This window comes from Dendrobium catenatum, unplaced genomic scaffold, assembly GCF_001605985.2.
Source record: "Dendrobium catenatum unplaced genomic scaffold, ASM160598v2 fragScaff_scaffold_892, whole genome shotgun sequence".
Taxonomy (NCBI): domain Eukaryota; kingdom Viridiplantae; phylum Streptophyta; class Magnoliopsida; order Asparagales; family Orchidaceae; genus Dendrobium; species Dendrobium catenatum.
In genome coordinates, this window is record NW_021319354.1 from 588,623 (window position 1) to 595,751 (window position 7,129).

Consider the following 7,129-nt stretch of genomic DNA (forward strand, 5'->3'; position numbering starts at 1 on the left):
CAATCGCTCTGAAAAGAGTTCTGGATGATTCCAAAATAGCTTGATCGTCCCGGCCGATCTCATGATTGTCTCGGACGATTAGTTCAAATAAGAGGAAAATAATCCAGAGCATCGCCCGGAATTTGAGATATTTATCGTCCAAGAGCAACAAAGGTTTTTGAACTGATCATCCCGGCTGATCTTGTGATCTTCCAAGATGATGTGATCGTATCAATCATCTTTAATTTCTTTCCTTAATTACCAGATTAATTTAGGCATAATTGTATCAAATCCTCCAGGATGATACAAGATCGTCCTGGCCGATTGCTAAAAATAAAGAATGCCTAAATACATTATGGTGGCTGATTCTTTCTATTTTAAGCCTATCATCCTAGCCGATACATGTATCGTCCATGATGATTGGCTAATAATAGCTGCCTTAACTAAGATGATTGATTAGGGTTTCTATTTTGAACCCTATCGTCTAGGACGATAATAATATCGTCTAGGACAATGTGAGTAAAAATAGAAATTCTAAGTTAGACTGAAAAAATCACTCAAGTTTGTGTGAAGGGTTACTTAGCATCAGAACACTTCAATGAATACAATTGACTCAAGAAAGGGAAAAAGAAAAATACATATTGACTCAGACCTAGTCTACCCAATCTTGAGCTAGTTTTGATTGTCGTCTGATCTTGTGGCCCTGAAATGTCAGTAGAAAAGGCAGTCATAGAGAAATAAGAGTGTTTGCTAATCATCAAAACATAATCCATGAAATCAAATTTACAACAATCTCCCCCTTTTTGATGATGGCAAAACACTCCGACGATTAATTCCAAAATAGCACTGCAAAACATAAAAAAATCTTTCAAATTTTTAGAAAAGAATAGGCACAACCAAACTACTCCCCCTTTTGACATCTCAAAAAGGAGGAGGAAACTAAAAACAAACTAAAGCAACTAGAACTAAAAGAAAAACATAATGCATAAAAAACAAACTACATAAAATAGATGCTAAAACTAGAAAAATGAGGGACCCTGATCATCAGACGAAGGTGGTGGCGGTGGCTGCTGGAAGTAACTGGACATGGCAGCGAACTGTGAGCCAAACCAAGCCATGTCCTGGTCGTGCTGCTGCTGCTGGTGTGTAGCATAGGCATCAAAATGGGCTATGTCCTCATCATGCTGCTGTTGGTGGTGAGCAACAAAAGTGACGAATCGGGCCTCCAACTGATCAAATCTCTCCACCAACTAATCCAGCTGTGAGTGCTGGCGGAGAGGAACGGGTTAAGGAATGGGAGCGAGAGCCTCCTCCTTCTCAGCCCCTTGAGCTTCCCCATCTCCTGGGTGGAGATGAGTACTGTTAGGACATTGAAGGAACAGTTTGAGTAGTAGGGAGGCGGATGGTTAGGTTGAGCAGAATATTGAAGATTGTATTTGGTTTCAAGAACATATGAAATGATGTGTCCTAAAGCAAGGTTTGGTTTCCTCTTATGACCTGGATCACGGATTGTTGTCAAATGATCAATGTATCAAAAGATAAGGTCAGTGGCATTAAACTCATTATAGGCCATGATGTAAAAGGTAGTAAGTGAAATAAGTGGAGTGATGTGGATTCGGTCCCCAGCTTTTGGAATAATGTAAGTGCGAAGGACATGTTGGATTATCCTTGCATCTTTGAGTAGCTAGTCTCTCTAACATGAAAGGGGGCGTTGGTGTGGGAAAGAAAGTGGTTTGCAGAGGACCAATTATAGTCAGGATAGAGACAATGATATGCAACTTAGCCCCAGTGGTGGATAGCTGCAACAGTTCAGCATAGTCCTGGTATGTGATCTCGATAGAGTGTCGATTCATATATGAGGTGAGGGCAGTGTAGGAGGAGTTTATGCGAAGGTTTGTGAAATATTTGAAAAGGAGTTCAAAAGAAAAGGGGACAGTGAGAGTAAGCATAAAGCATAGAGAAGTGTGAGTGAAGAGATCTAATACCGGATATGAGAGGTGGATAGGATTGATTATTCTGAAGAGAGTGATCCTGCATTCTTTGTATCGATGGTAGGCAGCCTAATCTTTTGCCTCCCTAAATTGAGGGTCAAGTATGGCCCTCGAGGAGCTTTCAGAGGTCTGATAAATGCGCTTTCCTTCAGCCATAGCAAGAAATTAGGAAGTAAACAAGAGAAGAGAAGAAGATTGAAGTGAGAAATATGGTTGGAATGCTCTGAATTTAAAGAAATGGCCACATCATCTAGGATAGTCGTAGAATCATCCAGGATGATCTGGTTCAATAATTACGTACAGGCAGATTGGTCAAAAAGGTGGTCCGTTTGTCCGGGCCGATCAGATATCAGCCGGGACAATTAGACACAGACGATCATCCCAAGGAGTCATGCTGGACTACCATTGAAAAAGTATATCGTCCAGGCCAATTAGGTGTATCGTCCAGGATGATACTCAATAATTGATCGTACTGGTCGAATTTAAAATATTTTAAATTTGTGCCACGTGTATCGTCCAGGATGAACAGTGGATCGACTACGATGATTGTCTAATAATGGATCGTCCCAGGCAATTTTAAAGATTTTAAACGTACTTACACGTGTATCGTCCAGGACGAACAGGTGTATTGGCCAGGACGATATCCATAAACGCATCAGCCAGGAAAAAAATTTTATTGGCCAAGATGATTGAAACAGAGTTCGATCAAATCGTCCAGGATGATATGGGATCGTCCAGGACGATGAATTTTAGCAAAGTCAGAAAAGTCCAGCATATAGATTTAGAACAGAGATAGTCCAATCATCAAGGACGATAAAAATATCGACCAGGATGATGTGACAAAATTTGGAAAACCAGGGAAAGATAGAGATGATCAGAGAGAGCCCACAAACAAGAAAACCAATCTAAAAACAACAACGAAAAAAAATAAAAGATAAAACCAATCAAAAAATTTTTGTTTTTTAAATTTTCTATTTTTTTTTTAGTTTTTGCAAAGTAGCATATGATAAATTTTCCAAATAATTAATTTTTAAAGATTCAAAAGATCAATGAGTTAACAATGTCAAAATATGAAAATGGTAGAATATATGATCTTGTTAACCCTAGCTCGGACTTCTTTTAGGGCACAAATCTTCTTTTTGAAAACAAATGAGCTAACTCAGAATAAATTAATTGGAAAGAAAGAAGATCCCTTCAAAACTTACTCCAAAGAAAAATAACTTAAAGAATAATATATCAAAGCAATTTGTCTCAATCATGGTATTTGAAATCAAGCCTTTGAAGATATCAAGTAACCCATGAATTCTTCTAAAATTTAAAAAGTTTGACAGAGGGGTAAGCTTGTCTTATGTGGGCTCATTTTATGCCTCTTGTCAATTTGAATGACGCTCTTTGTGCATCTTTTGATTTTTGATACACTTTTGTGTATAAAGATTTTTCAATTTGACGTCATTGCGCTTCTTTTTATTTTTGGCATCATTGGCCTTTTTCTTTTTCTTGTTCTTGCAAGCTAGATCCCTTTTTCAACAACTCTTAAAATATAATTAGTTGTGAGTAGATCTTTCAGATATTAGAGAAGAAAAATCTCACTCTCTAATATAAGGAAGAATAGACCACAAAGTAGACTTTAGCAATTATATGATAAGTGCAATGGCAAGATTTCATTGAACTTGAAAGATATATAAGAGCTTTAAATATTATAAATATAAGGTAGATTACTGTATCAAGATAAAAAAGATCTTAATTTCAAAAATCAGTTGTTAATTTGAGATAGACTTTTATTTAGAAAAGAAAAATTATACCACTAAAAGAGGTTAGAGGGAGGGAAACCATCGACGATGTTTCTCCCTTTAACCGATTTAGAAATATTAATCATTGGCTATAAATCTCCAAAATTTAATAACAAGGAAAAATCATCATAAAGACAAAGAAACCCAAAGTAAAAATAACTAAAATAAATAAATAAAAAAGGCTAGCACAAAAGACAAAAAATAATCAAAATGGAAATCAAGAATTTATTAAGCCGCAAGTTTAAGCAATTATGAGCCGCGAGCCTCCATTTGTCCAAGAATCATATGCTCTCACGAGGTCTTTGGTGAGAGCAATCCTGCAAAAATCAATAACCGTCAGATTTAGGAACTCAAACGGGTTTAGGTCCTTCTTATGAAAGGTAGAATGTAATGTGTGTGTGCTATGCTGTGAATCATGTAATTTGGGTCTCCACACCTAATGTGTACTATGGTGAACAGTGCAAGTCTGTGAGATGTGTCCTAGCATGTCACATGAAAAGCACCTAATACTAGGAAAAGGATTTCTTAAATGGTTTAGGTTATAATGCCTCTTCCTAGGTCTTGGATTTAGATCAAAATTGGGTGTCATCCAATTTCTCATAATTGTTTCCAATTCAATTTTAAACCTTGGGTTAGTACTTTCTAAAGCAGCATTCTTAATCCTCAAATTTTGCTCCATCTCTTTAGATTTCTTAAAATCAGATTCAAATGAGGTGTGTGAAGCTTTTAATGAATCATGCTCATCAATTAATTCAAAATACTTTTTATTTAATTCATCAAGTAAAGCCATGTGATTTGAATCAATCATTGAATAATCTTTGAGAATAATTTCATACTCTTTTTGTAAATTCAAAAGCTCCAATTTTAAACTAGCATGAGTTTTCTTTAGTTTTTTGTGTGATGCATGAATTTTCTCACAAATTTCAAACAGTTGATCATAGGTTGGTTTACATACCTCTTCTTCATCACTTTGATCAAGATGATCTTCTGTCATTAAGCACAAGTTTGTGGTTTCTTCCTCAGGTTCAATTTCAGATGAATCAAAAGCAGATTCTGCCCATAACGCCTTTTGAATTCTCTTCTTGTCCTTCCTGAACTTAGGTTTCTCCTCACTCTTTTCTTTGCTAGAGTGATCTTGAAGTATAGGACAATCATCTCTGACATGTTCAGGCTTCCTGCATTCAAAACAAACAACATCATAAGATTCTTTAGAATATTTGTTATCCTTACATTTTCTCTAATTTTGATAATGCTTGTGACTCTTCCTTAGAAAGATTTTAAATTGCCTTGTGATTAAGGCAATGTCATCACTTTCAGACCTGGAAGAATCAGAGTTCGTGTTGTTGACCTTTAATGCCACGGTTTTCTCCTTTCTTTTCTCACCTACATAAAGATTTCTTTGATTCACCCCTTGCTCGAAAGCAATAAGTGAGCCAAGTAAGTTATCAATCGAATAGGTATTTAAATCTTTAGATTTAGTGATTACAGTGATTTTAGCATCAAAAGAGGAAGGCAAGCATCTCAAAATCTTGTTCACTTTTTTATAATTTGAAAGTTCTCTTCCTAAGGCATGCAAAGAAGTTATAAATTGAGTAAACCTTATATACATATCAAAAATTGATTCATAAGGTTTCATACGAAAAAGTTCATAATCATGCAAGAGAATATTCAAATGAGATTGCTTAACTTCATTGGTTCCTTCATAAGTAATGCACAACCTATCCCAAATCTCTTTTCCAGTAAAGCAAGTAGAAACACAATGTAGTCTTCAAATTTTAAAGCACAGAAAAAACAATTCAAACACTTCGCATTGAGTTGAGCTAAATCTCTTTCATCAAAAGTCCATTCAGTAAAAGGCACTTCAATTTTAATTCCATTAAGATCACGAAAAGGTGGAGAATATCCTTATTTAATAAGCATCCACATGTGAAAATCAGTTGATTGTAAAAAAGTAGACATGCAATTTTTCAAAAAAAACAAAAGGTAGATTATCAAACAAGGGTGGTTGAGTAATAAAATATCCTTCAATTATGTTATGATTTCCAAAGTTAGCCATGGATCAAAATTCAAAAAGTTTTCAAACTCAGTTTTTATAAATCCCACTCTGATACCACTTGAAAGTTCATTAGGGATGTTAGGCCCTTATGAACTGGCCCAAGGCTAACTAAGAGGGGGGTGAATTGATATTTTAAAAAATCTTTAAACCAAAGACTAACAAAGCTCAAACCAAAATCACCTCAGAAAAATAAGTATGGAAAAATTAAGTGCGGAAGCAAGAAAAAGAACACAAGGGTTTACAGTGGTTCGGTCAACTCGACCTACATCCACTCCTCGGAGGTGCCCTCTGAGTATTTCACTACCAAAGTGACTCTCCTCTTACTCCCACAGTAAGGTGGAGAAGCCCTTACAAAAATCTCTTTTTTGCCACCCCCGGCAAGTCAGAGAACCCAACTCCTTTTGCTTCCTCCTGAAGCAGGCGAAGAACCTGATCAATCGCTGAAGCTTTCCTCTCCCAACCCTTCCAAGGATAAGAGACTCTAGTGGAAGAAGAAGTGGAATGATGCTTGGAGATACCCTTGTGAATATCCCTCACAAGCTCCCCCTCACAAGATCCTCTCTCTCTCTCTCCTCTAGGCTTTCTCAGGTCAAAACAGCAGCAAAAGATTGTTCAAAATGTTGAACAATAACCCTTAAATAGAAGATCTTCAAAATAGCTCATTAATTGTAAGTTGCCGACATTACCATCTAGGATGATAGTAATATCATCTTGTACGATCAGTGCAATTTGAGCCTAATCAGCCGGGACGAACAGAAGAAATATGTTCCTATCGTCTAGGATGTTTATAAATCATCTTATACGATTAGTTCAAATCACATATCATCGGTCAGACAATCACTCTAAAAAGAGTTCTAGACGATTCCAAAATAGCTTGATTGTTCTGGTCGATCTCACGATCGTCCCGGACGATTAGTTCAAATCAGAGAAAAATCGTCCAGAGCATCGCCTAGAATTTGAGCTGTCTAATATTTATCGTCCAAGAACAACTATGGTTTTTGAACTGATCGTCCCAGCCAAACTTGTGATCATCCAGGATGATGTGATCGTATCAATCATCTTTAATTGCTTTCCTTAATTACTAGATTAATTTATGCATAATTGTATTAAATCGTCTAGGATGATACAAGATCGTCCTGGCTGATTGCCAAAAGTAAAGAATACCTAAATAGATCATGGCGACTGATTCTTTCAATTTTAAGCCTATCATCCTGGCTGATACATGTATCATCCAGGCCGATCAGCTAATGATGGCTGCCTTAACTAAGATGACTGATTAGGGTTTCTGTTTTGAATTCTATCATCCAGGATGA